This window comes from Geospiza fortis, unplaced genomic scaffold, assembly GCF_000277835.1.
Source record: "Geospiza fortis unplaced genomic scaffold, GeoFor_1.0 scaffold366, whole genome shotgun sequence".
Lineage (NCBI taxonomy): Eukaryota > Metazoa > Chordata > Aves > Passeriformes > Thraupidae > Geospiza > Geospiza fortis.
This window is the reverse complement of record NW_005054342.1, coordinates 4,093,337-4,110,105: the sequence shown is the minus strand read 5'-3', so window position 1 is coordinate 4,110,105 and position 16,769 is coordinate 4,093,337.

The window sequence follows — 16,769 nt, the reverse complement described above, 5'->3', positions numbered from 1 at the left end:
CGCGGGACGCGGCCGCCGGTCGCCATGGCGATGGGCCAGAGGGGCCGCCGGGCCGGCCCTGCCCTGCCCTGCTCTGCCCTGCCCTGCCCGAGCCGCCGCTGCCGCCGCATGAGCGCAACTTAGAGATCTGCCAAGGTCTCGGCGTCTCACGGGCTGCTCCTCACTAGTTCTCCGAGAGGAGCTGGCAAAGGGATAAAGGGGCAGAGTATCTCCTCAACAAGTTTGCTGATAGCACAAAGCCGGCAGGAGTGGTCGATACCCCGGAGGGCTGCGCAGCTCTTCGGAAAGACCTCGACGGCTTGAAGAGAGGGTCAGAGAAGAACTGTCTGGAATTCAGCAGAGGCAAATTCCTCCCTGCACTTGGGGAGGAATAACGGTGGCCCCAGCACAGGCTGGGCTGACCTGCTGGGGAGCAGCTCTGCCGAGAAGGACCTGGGCATCCTGGTGGACAGCAAGCTGTCCCTGAGCCAGCAGTGTGTCCTTGGGGACAAGGCCAGTGCTGTCCAGGGATGCATAAGGAAGAGCATTGCCAGCAGAGGGAGGTGGTCCTGCCCCTCTACTCTTCTCTGGTGAGGTCCCATCTGGAGCATCCAGTTCTGGGCTCCCCAGCCCAAGAGACTCCTGGAAAGAGTCCAGCAGAGGGTGAAAAAGAGAGTAAGGTGACAAGAGCATCTCTGTAAAGAGGAAAGGCAGAGGGAGCTGGGCCTGTTCAGCCTTGAGAAGACATGACTAGAAGGGGACCTTATTAATGTGTATAAATATCCAAAGAGGGTAGGTCCAGACACTTCTTGGTGATGCCAACCACTAGGACATGAGGCAAGGGCCAGAAACTGATGCACAGGAAGCGCCATCTGAACACAAGCAAGAGTGTCTTTACTGTGCAGGTGACCACACACACTGGAACAGATTGCCCAGATTGCCCAGAGAGGTTGTAGAGTCTCCCTTGTGGAAGACGTACAAGAACCATATGGATGCACTTCTGCGCCATGTGCTCTAGGATGACCCTGCCTCAGCAGAGAGGTTGGATCAGATGACCCACTGTAATCCCTTCCACACAATTTACCCATTCTGTGGTTCTGTGAAAGTGAGCTGGTTCCATCTGCTAAATGCTGATAAAAGGAGAACACTAAATGCTCTTTCTACACAATGGCTATGGTTACCACTACTGTTATGGGATCGCAAATGACAGGATGAAAGGGGAGGTGGCGGCAGTAACAAATAGAAGGATAATCCCCTTACTAAGAGAACGATGTGGGCCAATTTGTTTGCCGCCTCTTTTCTGTACTTGAAAATATACACTGGGATTTTGTGGTTGTCAGCTTTCAGGGCTGTCACCCCTTTGAGGCTCCCTGGGTGCACTTATCAGGTGGTTGACCATTGTCCCATATAGTTTTCTTCTTTGGTATTTTTTACATCAGCGACTCATTGGTATTTTTACATCAGATTCCCTACTTCCACTGCACTGATTTTTCCTGATGTGGCTACGCTTCACTTTTGTTAATCCATTTTACATTCTGCCAATTCCTTTACCAGCAGAGACACTCCAGATTTATGACAGGTTATTATTTCAAATTGTTGGAACCTTAATACTGTGGAAATGGGGCTGTACTGAAGATGATAGAGTGCTTTGGAGGGAAGGCTTGAAAATGTAGGCAAGAGTAAAATAGGGTAAGTGAAGGAATGGGCTTGCTTTCTCATTTTTGGAAGATTGTAGAGAGGACACGGAGATAAGAAAGGGCTTAGAAGAAGCAAAAGCCAAGATGCTGTGAGAGAAATTTGGTACAGTCCAACACAATTACATTTAGGTAATACCAGAATGATATTTTGATACTAACAGTCATCTGGCAAAACCCAATATTACTTTTCGGAGTACATCAGAAGGCTTTAGCTTCCAGCTGTAGACACTGAAATATATTTTCACAAGTCTTAAAATGAGATTCTGTACTTAAGAAGACATTGAAAGTTCTTGAGGGAGTCTCCACTTTTTGAAGTAGGGTGGTATTCTGTTTCCTACCTATTGGTTGGTGAAGTTAGAAAATAGGTTTTTGCAAAGCCACAGTGGACAAAATGGCATTTTTTAAACTGGAGTAGAGCATTCAACGTAACACAGCGGAAGCAGATGTCAAAGTATGGATAAATCTGTGTATAATATGGAAGTAGCTTTTAAGTAAAGAAATTTAAAACCCTGTGTTATGGATAGCAGCAAGATTTTTGGCGGAGAACTGAAGGGCTGAATTAAGAAGACTGATAGCAGAGCAAGAGACATGGAACAAAGAGGACTTTTAAAACATTTTGAATGCCTTTGAAGCATTCCTTAGTGATGGTGTAGCCATCTGTTGATTGACATGTTGAAGACAGGTGGGAAGAAGGGGATCAGAGACTGACTTGACAGAGTTGTAGAGTTGGATATCATCTGCAAAGAGATGATGCCCTTTGTTGAAACTGGCAATGAGATCTCCCAGAGGAACATTAGAAATAAGAAAAAAGAAATGGAAAAAAAACCCTCTGAGAGATGCACACAGTCATAGTGTTCTCTCATGCATGCTAGTGTAGATTCAAAGCAATTCTAACTCTGACTTCATTAGACTGTGTCATGGGTAACATTGGTGTGAGAGGGGAATCAATTCCATCTGCCTTCTGTTAAGCAGAAAACACTTTGGGCATCCTCCTCAGGTTGTACCAGTAGTGGCAATTGAGACAGATGTTTTGAACTTGTGTCTGAATGAATCAGATCTACTCAGCAGTGTATCTACTGGTAGGGTTGTGTTTCTGTAGAGATACAGGGGCTCAAACTTGGCCAAAAGTGGAGAAATACCTAAATTAAACCTCTTTGTTCAGATCTTCCACCGAGAATTGAAACTTGAAATCCTTTTTGACTGCTATTTCCTTGTTCTTGCATGACATAATGAGTACAGAAGCTGAACCTTTTTATGTTGCTTTCAATGTATGGAAAACAAAAATCTGTTCTAGTGTCTTACCATTTTTATGAAATTTATCCATCTGGTTTAAAGATGGTCTCCTTTTAAAATCCACTGAATAATTATTAAATATTAAAGTACTGAGCATGCAATATCCAACTGATACCTGAAAGTTTAGTGATGTGGTCACACTTAGCATTGCTGTAAAAGACACAGACTATGCTTTAGGTAAGGCATTTCTTTAATAAGTGCAAGAGAGTGGTGCATTGATATAATGAGCCAATTAATAACAGGAGTGCTTGGGCCTAACAGCCCAGTGCAGCGGAGTTATTGCACCATGCTGGTGTAGCTGCGTAGCACAGTACCTCCCTCCATGCTGAGCGTGGAGGTGCTAACCCCGGAGCAGAAACTGAAGAGCCACATCCAGCTCTTGTTGGCTCTGCTGCCTACAGCTCCTTTCTGACCTTGCTTCACTAGTATTGATTCAGCAAGTGTGATATTAGCAGTACTGCCAACATATGTTCCTGGCTAAATATCAAAGTCTTCCTTTGCCTTTATTTGTCACTGTGTACAGTGACACAGGGCAGTGGTGTTCATAAGGAATATTTTCATTCCTAATCAGCATTTTGCAGTGACAGCTGGGCTCCTTTCTGATATCCTTGTGTCTGTACAACTTAGACATACAGGCAATAAAGAGGCGTCTCCAAATTCTCTGTACTAATGCAACATTTCTAAGGCCTGATAAACGTTATCCAGAGGTAGACTTATAACCTAGATCAGGTGTAACGTGACTTAAAAGTGTTCCTCTCCATTGCTTAATAAGAATCTCAATTAGTATTTGAAGCATACTTAACTACATTTTAGGAGTCTAAAGTTAGATAGGATAAATGTTTTTGTGCGGTCGCTCGTTGATGGAGGCCGGCTGCTCCACAGAGCAGAGACTCTGAGACGGAGTGACTGAGCGGCCACAGTCTGTCTTGATCAGGAAGGTAGGCTGCAGTGAAGCAGAACCTATCCCCCGACCACCTGGGTCCCCTGGGCGGTTTAGCACCAGGATGCAACCCAGCGAGGTGAGACGAATCCTCGGCAGCGGCAACTGCTAGAGCGGTGGAGCGATGAAGGAAAAGGGGAGCCAGTCAATCTCCCGCGGAGGAACGAGATTTATTGGAGGGAGAGGGAAATACACGAGGTAGGGGTCACAGGAGACTGATCACGATCCTCCCCCTGGTCTGGCCTTATATGACCGACCCCAGGGGGAGGGAAGACAAAACATAACCAATCAGAACACATTACATAAGTATGAAGGACAAATCAAGAAAGGACAAAGGTGTGGCTTTCCCCCCTAGCCCAATCACCACCCAAACCCCGGGGAACTTTCTGGACTTGGGGAGTGGGTTGGGGGTGATGGACAAGGGGGTCGCCTGGACAACAGAGGAGGGGGAACATTGAGTGACAACATAATTTACATAGAACAAGGAGGACCCGGCACGATTGACAGATAACGATTACTGGGGGTGGGGAGGGACCCTGGAATTCCCCTTGCCCTGGTCACCATCTTAACTCAATATAATTCAATAGGAATAAAGTATAAAACTTATAAAACTCGACATCCAAACAGTAAAACAGTACAGAACCATATGAAACAAACGCACCCCAACATTTTTGGAGTAATATATTTACTTGCTTGCACAGGTCTGTGTCTGATGTACTCTCATCCAGTCTCAAAAGCAGAGTCATCATCCTTAAACAGACTGGCAGTTTGAGGTGGAACATGTGCCCGAGATCAAAATACAGTTCACTGCAGGATCTTTCTGAGTACTTATTCTGGAGCTTTTCATGTGCCTTTGTGCTGGTTTATCTGGGGTAGGGTTAACTGTCTTCACAGGAGCTGGTATGGGGCTTGCTTTGGATTTGTGTTGAACAGGGGGCTGGTAATGGAGAAATGTTTTTGATATTGCTGAGCAGGGCTTATGCAGAGCCAAAGCCTTTTCTGCTTTTCCTACTGCCTGCTGATGAGCAGACTATGGATGCATGGGAGATTGTGAGCCAGGACAGCTGAGCCCAACAGACCAAAGGGATATTCTAGAATATATGACATCATGATCAGTGTATAAAGAGCGGGGAAGAAGGAGAAAGAAGAGGATGTTTGGAGTGATGATTCTTGTCTTCTCAAGCCACTGTTCTGTGTGATGGAGCCCTGCTCTCCTGGAGATGCCTGAACACCTACCTGCCCATGGAGGAAGTGAATAAATGTCATTGTTTTGTTTTGCTTGTGTGCATAGCTTTTGCCTTTCCTCTTAAACTATGTTTATCTCAACCCATGAGTTTTCTCACTTTTACCTTTCCAATTCTCTCCTTGATCCTGCTGGTAGGGGAATGAGTGAGCAGCTGTGTGGTATTTGGTTGATGGCTGGGGTTAAACCATGATAGCCTATCACTCAGGGAAGAGAACTACAGTACCTCTTCTGAATGCTGCTTTAAGGCCAATATTGCTTTTTGATTAAGCTTTTGTTTTTATAATGCTTTTGCTGACATATTTCACAACTTTGAAATTTAGGCATGTGAAGTCCAGTTCTAACCTATATATAAGCACTAAAATAACTATGTCCTGATTTCCTGATGTGCTAATTTAGTTAGAAGCAGGTGTGCTGAATGCTCTGACAAACCAGTACTTTTATTTAAGTTGTTGTTATTGAAAATTTTGGCCTGATGGGTTCATTGAGGTTGTGCTGCCAAGGTGATGCTCCTTGTAAACCTGTTTATGGTATGCAGTCAGAGACACTTCAGGGGAGTGTAAATGTTACTTTTCACTAAGTGAAGGATAAAGTCTAACATACTGTCACTCAGATTCCTAGTCCTGATACTAATTTGTGGGGGAATGAAGAGATGCATGCCTTATGCTGCATCGTTTAAAATGAAGATAGATATTAAGAAAATGGAAGTAACTGGTAGTCCATTGAACTATGTACTCATACCAGCTAACCATACCACTCCATCCTTTCTTGCAGCAGCTTACCAAAAATAGAGCTGGAATGGTCAACTATAGGTCATATGGCCTCCAGAAGTAGCATCATAAGCAGGCAAAAATATGTCAGCAATGCTGACTTGGTGCACATGTTTGGCAGCCAGCAATGCTTTCTGAAGAGCCTAATATTGAGATGGGAGGCTTGAATTTTCTGTCTCCTGCCACCTCGAGGTAGAATACTGCAGTAATACAGGATCTAGTTAATAGCTTGCTGGTGCACAACTCCTTAAGAGCAAATAAGAGATATAATTACAAATTATTTTGTAACCTGCCAGCTTGTGATCTGAGTAGAGGCATTTAAACATTCTGTACTTGCAGACACATTTTGTTTCCTCCTTATCACATGCACCATGTAGTTAGAATAAGGCCTTGTCACTGGCTCTCTCCTTAGTTGAACAGTTGGTTTAATGCAGGAGTATTACATCTCTGCAAGAAAAAAAGAGAGTAAAAGTGTAGATACTGAAAAAGCAGGTGCACTACAAGCCAAAAAAGAAAATTGATTCGGCAGTTGTTTGCCATCATGTTTTTAGATTAATTCCTACTGCATATCACTGCAGGGCTCTAGCAATGAGCAGTTCTTATACATTTTACTGAATTACTGTTGGTGTGTTGGTTTTTTTCCACAGGGGCCTTGGACTGAACGATGTTTACAGCAGTCCAGATGTGAAGGCTGGTTCTGTATTAGTCACCCTGATCTTCTAATCCCAGGTTCACATACTTCTAGTGCTGTATTTTATCTGATGGTTTTATCTAGTATTGTGTCCAGGTCACATGGAGTTTATGGAAAACTGCTTGAAATGCAGTCTCTGGGGTGGTGTTTAACAAGGTGTGCGTGAGGATGTTTATGGGGTGTGAGAATGGGAGTCCATTCATTCTCCACGTTGAGTGTTACTGAGCCCAGTTCTCTTCTAACCTCATCCTGGTGCAATCATTAAAGGGGAGAGAAGACTCTGAGCTCTTGTATCCAGCAGCCTGTAATGTCTGCCAGCTACTTGTCTGCTACCATGCCCAGGTGCTTGGCTCTTGCATCTCCATCACCTGGCTAGGACCCAGTCTTAAGAGCTGAGACCTAAACTTGTTTTGGGATAGAATCTACTTCTCTTTGCTTCATCAGAGCAGTCTTCATTAGATTATCAATGGGGCAGTGTAAAATAGTGCCTCTACTCTTTTTCTACTTTGGCCGTTCTAAAGAAATGTAGATCGTGTAATGGACAAGTATATTTTTATTACTTGGCATACACAACTGTTTCTGTAATAACATGAATATTTATAGGGCAGGATCTTTTGAATATCCATGTACATAAATACATGCAATAAATAGAAACTGCAGTAAACCACAGATTTTGCCAGCTACCACTGCTCTAATTAGCTCACGGAACTAAAAATAATTAATATAGTTAGTTGCTGGATTACAATACAATGAGAAGTACACACCTAATAAATCACATTGTTTTTATTATTATTTGCTAAGTATCTGGCTGCTTGAGTAATATTTTACAACTTTGGCTAAACTCACCTTGTGCTCTTCAAAGTCAGTAGCAAGATTTCCAGTTTTCATAATGCTATGAGATCAGACACCTATGCTCTGGGGGGTTTAATTCACTGCTGCATTACTCCATTTACAAGATCTGATCTGCAATTTGACTGCTATTTTCATTCAGCAAAACTAAAAGATTAACTATTTCTAAATTTATGAGCTAATTAGTACACTAATACAAACCACATTTATAATTTTCCTGAGTTTGCTTAATCCTTCTTCATTATGAAAGTCAGTTCAGATGTCCGTAAAAGCTTACAGGAAAAAAAAAGAAAAGTATTTGTTTTCATTTTCATTAGGGAAAAGTGAAAATTCCAAAAGATTCTGGGCAGACAGAGCCACATTCTTTTGCTCTCATTAAAGTCCTTTTAGTTACAGTAGTTAGAGGAGGAAAACACTGTGCAGCTCTAGGCATATGTCTGCAAGGTTGCCAACACCAATAATTTTATCACAAGTTTAATAAGATTTAGTGTTTTTCTTATAAAGCTCCAGAGTCCCATGATTATGTAATAATGTTATCTTCCATTAAACGTGCATGTTAAAAGGAGTCCTTGTAGTTGCAAAGAAAGTATTGGAAATACAAAATTATTGGTTCAAAAATCCTAATAAAAAATAGACCCCGAGATTAGTTTCTTTAAAATCGAGGTTTTAGAGGCAATCTCAGATTTTGAAAAGTGTTTTTTAATCAAAACATTGTGTCAGTAGTGGCACTAATTCCAGCAGTATTGCTCTTCAAGTATTTTTTGTATAGAATCTGGTGCTACTTTCTTGGTATTCTTCTCCTACTCTAGAAACTTCACTTAAGACACAGAAACCCTACACGTTTTTCTGATTTAAGAGCATCAGAATGCTGAGACGTAGGGTTAAGATTTGGCTACATATTTTAGATATTGGAGCCAGACAGCAATTCAGTCTAATAATGTGCATGTCTACTATTTCCTGAAAATTTGCTGGTACATGACCCTTTATATGCATATATGTGACCCTACAACAAACTCTTTTATGTGGTGCCAAAAAATGGCATTCGCTTCAGCTGCTTTATTAAATTGCTACCCAAGCTGGCGTGCATTCAGAGCGTATCAGCGGCTCACGCTGCTGTGCCAGCTAACATGGCAACTTCTGCTCCTCTCCAGGCTCACTGGGGTTAGCACACAGACGAAGAACAAAAGCCTCTTGAGCACTGGGCCAGAGTATTTTGCACACTGTCACAACCATGTCTGCCCTTTGGTCTGAAAGGAGCACTGGAGGGACACTAACAATGGCTGTCTGAGCTGCTTTACTCTCCCAGTCCTCAGTGAGGCAGCATATGCAGCAGACAAGGAGTCTGGCTTTTGAGAAGCACTTATGAAATAGGCTGCAGCTGTGATGAATGATACTGTTCCCAACTAAATATTCTGTCCCAGAGACAAGGTTAGAGAAATAGTCCCTGTAATTAACATTTACTTTTAATACTAGCAGCTGAAAAAAGAAGTGAATGTGACAGCAGTCAGCAACTGCCAAGGTATAGATCCAATGTGGGACTATTATGGAAATGAGAAAAGTGCACACTGGAAGAAGACAAAGCTTGCATAATGTTCCACATGATCCTGGGCAAAATAATTGCAGCTAAAGAATGTAATTTGAATGTATGAAGAGTATTCACAGTGGCTAAATTTATCTGGGTGATGCAGACTTCTCTGGGCTGGAGCTGGTTTCCTGATCTGAACTGCCCTCCAGAAGAGCCTGTTGGTATCCCTTGGTTGTGAAAGTTCCCCCATGGGGCTTAGTGGCCATAGGCTAATATGGCCTTTGGGAATAGTCCCCATGGTAACATGAAACTAGCTTGTATTAGTATTTCAGTGCTGCTGTTTCCTGACTTTTAAGCACTTCCTCACATATCTTGACTGTCCTGACTCAGTACTCAGCCCTTCTGCAAGGACTGGTACTAAGAACTCTTCTGGAAGTGACAAGATTGGAATGCAACTTTTCAACAAAATTAAAATATTTTTCTAATTTTCCTTTTAACTGTGTAGTAAAAGTTGCTGTCACATGTGTTTTACACTTCTAATATTTTCATAGAAGTGTTCACAAAAGACATTCCAAATAATTCAGCAGAAGTAAACTCATGCAGCAAATGTCCTTAGTTCTGGACCTTGAAATGCAGGTAATAGATTAGTCAGAACTATGCACCTGTTTTCCGTCGTATTCAGGACAGAGGACAAGCTTCTACTTGAATTACTTGCAAATTACTTGCAAATCACATGCTTAAAACCTCTTCTGTGACATGTTAAATTAATTTTTGTGTTTCTGATTGTATAACACACTCCAAACTTTGTGTATCTATTTGGTATCTATTCACTTTTACCTATAAGATAGTGCATTTTAATTATTTATATTCCTGCAAGTCCAGAGGATGTAAGGGACCTGGGAAGGGTAGTTGGGCTCTTATTTTCTTGTTAATCAGTGTACCTGTTAGTGGCTTCCATGGCAGAACCACCCTTATGCCATACAGTGGTGCATGTAATGTTTGGTTCCTCAATTGCTGTTATGGGAAAAGTTGAAAAAATGTAATTTTTTTTTAATCTGGGGCTTGACTGATGTCACCATCATATTTTCTGAAAAATCTCTTTGCCCAGGATTTTCTCCTGGGAAGCTGAGAAGCCTCAGAGAAAAATGAAAACAATAATTATATTATTTGCTTCTCCTATATTTTGCTGCTTTGGAATGTGTTTGGATATTGTTTACCAACAGGTGATTGTTTCATTGGTTTCATGTGTATTGTTTTTACTTAATGGCCAATCAGTGCCAAGCTGTGTCGAGACTCTGGAAAGAGTCACAAGTCTTTATTTAGTATCATTTTAGCCTTCTGTCTGTATCCTTTCTGTATTCTTTAGTATAGTTTAGTATAGTATTCTTTATTATAATATAGAATCATAAAATAATAAATTAGCCTTGTAAGAACCTGGAGTCAGATTCAACATTCCTTCCTTCATCTGGAAACCCTGAAAATACAACAGACTGAAATGAATATATTTGTGTGTCTTCTTAGGTTCAGCTCTTTTCTCCACAACTGCTGGTGGGTCACAGGTTCTTGCTAGCATTCGCCATTTCCTGCCAATACGTCTTAATTTAAGAGTTAGTTCAACATTAAGAGCTTTAACTTGTAAGTATTTCTAAAAAAGCCATTATCCTAGATTATCTGAGCACTTATCCTGCTCCTCAGAGTGCTTCTGTGCATACTTTTTCCACTTGCCTCACACTCCCTCTTTACCCTGTGGCTGGGAAACTGCACAAGCTGATAAGGCAAACTCCACCCATAGGTTACTTAGAGAACACAAATTCCCTGTGAGCATGCCCAGCATCATGCAGAACTCTGTCTTTCCCTGGAGGAAGATCAAGTCTGAGCACTGCTTACTTGTTGAGGAAGGAAAATTGATGAAAAATGTTCTTCCCCAGTTCTGGAGATGTGTCTGCCAGGTATGGGGAAGTTTCTCTGAACAGGAGTTCCCCTGATCCTGCTGTCCTGGATAATGCCTGTGCACCAAGTTCATGTGTGAGATGTGAGAGCAGAAACATAGAGAAGGAACAAATTCTAGTACAGTCAGTAAGGGCAGCCTAGGACTTATTTTTAACACAGTTAGCCTTAACATTTAGGTTGCTGCATCACATTTTTGATTGAGTGTTAGTGGTGCCTACAGTTAGGCATTCCTTGTGGCTTAAATACTCCAAATAATTAGAAAAGAAATAAATGGTATGCAGTATTTGAAAACCAAACTGCACAATTCCATGCACCTCTAGAAGGGAGGAAAGTAACTATTGATGGAATTTTTAAACCAAACTAAATTTACACAGTATCATTATACTCTTGTTTTCCTGGAGACATATTGTCCAAGCCAAATGTCCAAGTAAGTTTCATCAATAGTGTGGTGCCAAGCTGGCATTGTTCAAATCAATTGTTGTTTTGGGGTTGAACTGCACAAGTAGCAAGAGGATTTTCCAAAATTAAATGATAGTCCTTGGAAAAAAATGAGATGCCTGATGACATTATTTGACTAAACTTTCAGGAATGGAAATGAAACATTGCAGTGGTTCAGTTTAGCAAACAACTTGAAGTGATTAAAAGGGCTGTTTTTTATTCTCAAAAAGGATTTAAGACATGCTAAAAGGCTTCAGTAACCCACCACTGAACATTGCAGGTCTGTTTTTCCCCCGGTTTTGTAGTTGTTCATCTGAGCACTCTTGCAATGATGCCTGCATTTCCCCCCAAAGGTGGCTGATTTTCACATCTTCTAACCTACATAAATTCTTAATGTTTTACTATACTTTTTGTGGTGGAGATGTTATTGGTTAGATAATAAGAAAAAACCCCAGTTCTACCATGTAATGTGCATTTTTTGCACCTTATGAGAATATTGAATAGACTTCATTATTTTTTTCAATACAAGTCTGAATTCTACCATTTGATTACCTGAACCAAAAGCATTTCAATTTGCCATCCATCACCCTGACCAGTGTAAAATGCTGAATATTCAGATTAAATTGGAACTTTTTTTCTATGAATAAGGAATTTGATTCAATTCTATAATATACAGTGTCTCTGGGGAGAGGAAATTGAGCTGAAGGTCGCTGAAGGCAAGTGAGAAAATTGTATTATCCAAATACAAAATTCTTTTTCTTATCATCAAAACCTGAAATACAGCCGTGGGGAATAAGGGGGTCAAGAGAGAATTCAATTAGAGATGAAAATGGAAAAGGTGCATTTTTCAACTTACCTTTCATTTTTCCAAACAAGTGGCAGCAGGGAGCTGTATAGGGACAATGAAATATTTGTCAAGCAGTTTAAACTTTTTTTTTAAAGTATAAATCAGAAAACATTCTCAATCAGTTATAGAGAGATAGTAAAAGTCCATATGAACGTGGAATGGCCAATTCTTCAAAGCCTTAAACATTGCAGTTTTAGCTTGTTCAGCAGTGGTGGGGAGAGGTAATGAATATCTAATTACGACAATTTGTATGGATAAAATTGTCTTATTTAGAAAGACTTGTAATGTTTGTAATCAGTTTCCTCTCCAAGGCAGTTTGTAATAACAGTTTCTGCCCTTTTCCCTCCATAACTCCTAATTTTAAATTATAAATGTTCAAAATCATTGTAAAAGTATGATGGTGTTATGCCATAAAGATGCCTAATTTTCTCTTTATTTTGAAGTTTCTCTTTATTTGTTTTAGTGTAGATACCAAGCCCTTATGAAATAAGCCAGACCTTGCCCCGAGTGGGCAGCTGTGAAACACTAACAATTACAAATACAGGCAGTGATTTAGCCAAGAGCTTGCTCAGTTCTCAGCTGCACAACTGGGACCACTGCACTGTGTCTGCAGGGTAGGAGGTCTTGATAAAGGCCTTTGAGCTAATGCTGAAGATAATGGTAGAGGAAAGGAGATTTCCAGTGAGATCCTGGAATGATAATTTATCAACTTCATAAGCTCACTCTGTAAATTACAGAGTGATTTACAAAATCAGCTTGAGATATCTCAGGAGTTCTTATTCTGTGTCTGTACTTGTTAGTTTTAGTTAGCAGTCATTTCCTAAACATTTATTCTTTCCAAGAAAAAGTCACTATGATATTTACAGAAACCTTTCTGTATTTGGTAAGGGATAATTTTAAATAATTTATCATTACATATCCATTTATGGTCTTTCTAGTTAGAATAGACAATGTCATATATAGCCAAACATTCAAATATATTTTAATTCTAAGGAGCCTTTCATTCATATTGCAACTACCAGTTCTGAGTTTGGGTTTTCTCCAGTGTTGGATAAAACGTTTTTATCATATTCTACAAAAAGTAATTTGAAAGTGTTGTTACTTTTGAAGACAAATGCAGTAATCTCTGAGAAATTACCTGGAAAGTAAATCTTCAAACTCCATGTAATAATTAAAACCTGATAATTGCCTTTTTGGTGTATTTGTAATACTATATAATTGTTATGTTGTGAATGCCCTGTCTCTGGAAGTGTTCAAGGCTGGTTTAGATGGAACTCTGAGTAACCTGATCTAATAAAGGGTGTCTCTGCCCATGGCAGGGGGATTGGAACTAGATGGTGTTTTAGGTCCCTTTCAACCCAAGCCGTTCTATGACTCTATGATTAAAAGCATGTTATATTGACTATGAAGCTATTCTGTTTTTCCACAAAATAGTCCCCTTTTAAAAATCTAAATTTATCAATCCCAGCCTTGGAAGAAATTTCTGGAAAGAAATTTCAATCTCTGTTTTTTTTTTAATGTAAACCAAAATTATGTTTCAATTTTTTTGCCCTGTTTCATCTAAAACATAATGGGCTATGTTATAGACACAGAAATGAGCTGGAGTGGGAATTCATTTTCTGTACCTTTTTGAAAAGATTTTGTTATGAGCCTGTCTGCATTCTAAAGTGCCAGAACACCTCTATAAGCCTAGTGCCTAATAGATTCACTGGCTTTCAGTGGAAGTGAAAGGGCTCTTCTGTTCAGATTGGATTGCAAGATTGGGGTCTTTGTAAAATAAAATGCCTACTAGATGGATCAGGACTGTCTGCATGTTACTTATATAATGCAATATGAATAATTTTTTTAAAGTGACAGAGACTTTTATATTTTATATCTAATGAAATAAAGCTTACTCTAATTTTCATTTCAGCCTGTCACAGGAACAAGAATTTCATCTACAGTTGTTGAATTTTTCAAAGTGAAGGAAAAAGGACATTACATAGGTAAGATTATTCAGTCTGGTTCTGTTTGAATCTACTGAACTTCCTTCTATTTGACAAAATGTAAAATTAATGTTTTTGGAATCTGGGGAATTCAATAACCTAAGAAAATTAAAAAATAAAGGGAGTTTTACTGAATTGAAATAGGTTGTTAGAAGAAAATCAGCCTCTGGTAAAGGGAAGGGAAGAAAAATGATAAAGAGAAATCACACTGACAGAAACCTCAAACATTACGGAAACAAGTAGGTCAAAAGAGTTGTTCAAAACAATATACCTTTGGAGTATATATTATCAAAAGCACCACTAATTCTTTAGGCAGAAAGACACCTGAAATCAAACAAATGCTAATTTGTAGCTAACCATTAAACAGCTACTTGGGTGATGGGAACAAAAGAATATATATAGTGCGGAAAATGAAACTAAGATTATTCGAAGGAAAAGGTATTATACAAAAAAAAATAGGAAAGTAAATATAAAATGAACTTGATTTTTCAAAATAAACCAGAACCTCAAATTCTGTTGGATAGATCTTCTGTAGAAATTTGATTATATTATCCTAAGATATGGGAAAGGGAGATAAAACCAATGTCAACCACCTGGACTGTAGAGAGGAGCTTCCTTTTTAAACTCAGTTTTATGGACTGCTGGAGAATGCAGCAAAGTAGAAGTTATGCAGTAAAGTGGTAGTTGGGCAGATGCAAGATGTAACAGCAAACCTTCACTTCCCCTCAGAGGTATCACTTTAAAAACAGATGAGTTGGAAGATATAGGCAACAAAAGAGGGAAAGGGTTTTATGAAGGCTCTAAGCATGATTTGCATGATGTTGTAAGATAGATGCTGGAGATCTTCAGCTCAGGTTATCTGAGTGAGAGTTGAGGCTGGGTACCAATTTGTACTTGCAAGGCCAATGATGTAAAAGGCCACAGGTATTTATTTGTTACCCTAATGCAGTAAGATAATTTAAATGGGAAAACACTCCTGAAACTGCTCTGTAGTAAAGTGAAGGAGCTGTGTTGACTAGGCAAGAGTCTGACCTACTTAATCAAATACCTTTGGGAAGATTTTTAAGTATCAAAACCCTTTCCCACGCAGTGTTAGGGTTTGATATCAGGCATTCAATAGTCAGCAGTTCCCAATGGGTAAGGTGTTAAGCTCAGCTCAGCACTATTGTTTTTCACCGTGTAGAAAAGGTTACACGGATGGAGCAGGAGACAAGTACTTTACTAGATCAATACGTCTGGGTGGAACTGCCTGTCCCCAAGGTTCTGGGTATCGTTAGAGACAAGTTGCTTGTTGAACTGCTTTTGACCATTCTACATCTGCTTTTGACCATTCTGCATCATGGACTGCAGCCCAGGGGATGAGCCAGGCTCCTTAGAGCTACTCCAACTCCAGTTTTTGTCCTCTGAGACTATGTTGCTCCTGGAGAAGGGAGAGAATGGAGGGATTAAAGTACAAAAAGAAGTCACTGTCCCTCATATGACCTCTGCTGGACTCCCATAAAATAAGTATCAATACTTAAGAGGATGGGACTACCCTTTCTAATGCAGTTCTTTAATTTGCTTTTGTTTTCTCTGCGGTGAATTTAGATAAGCCAGATATTTAGAAAAGTCCACAAAGAGTAAAAGAGATATTTTTGGAGAAGGACACTCGGAACTCACTTGAGTAGGTGAAAATTTTTTATGACTGTGCTGGAACATGTGACACAAATCTGTTTTTCCTCTGAAGATTTCAACTTTAGCAGCTTACAGATTATGTTGGTTTTGCAGGCCAGGATATGCTGACCAAAGGAATAATTCCAGCTCCCCTTGATATTGCTGGAAGAGTCATCTTTGACTTTAAGGGTGAGTGACCTTAGCCAGCAGTATGCAGTTGTGCACTCCTTGGGTATAAAGGAATTTCCTAGCCACATGTCAACACCATGATTTCTGAACAGTTGAGTTCAGTGCAAATAGTGTAGAGCATTACAGAATACCTGGTGGAAAAAGAGCCTGCCCAGGTGATTGTGATATGATTGTACTCTGGTAAGAGGAATGCATCAGTTATCTCAGCATATTTTGGATCAGAGTCTAAATGAGATGTTGAATACCTTGAGATACCAATGACTTTAGCAATACTTAATGTTTTGACCAGCAGGATATTGCTTTACCATGACAGAGAGATGTAGTAGAAGGCAATTTTACTCAGTAAAATATAAGTGGAATGAAGGGAGGCAGAAGCTGCCAGAACAAGGAAGCCATACTTCATGGACTTGTTTCATCTATTTAACAGAAATTTGCACAATGGCAACTCCCTTCCCCTTTCTCCATTTTCATAACTCTACAATAACAGGAAAATATTTTAACATGAATATGACTGTGTTTCTTTTATTTATAAGAATAAACCTCTTTTCTTTCAGCTGCAGACCCATTATTGCAACAGTAAACAAGAAAAGAGAGATCAATTTTAAACTGATAAACAGTGAAAATTTTCACTGGGTAGAATAAGTTATGTTGAGGTTACATGCTGAGAGCAGGAGAAAGCCAGCACTTGTGTTTATTGACTTTTTTTAATGAAAAGTAAAC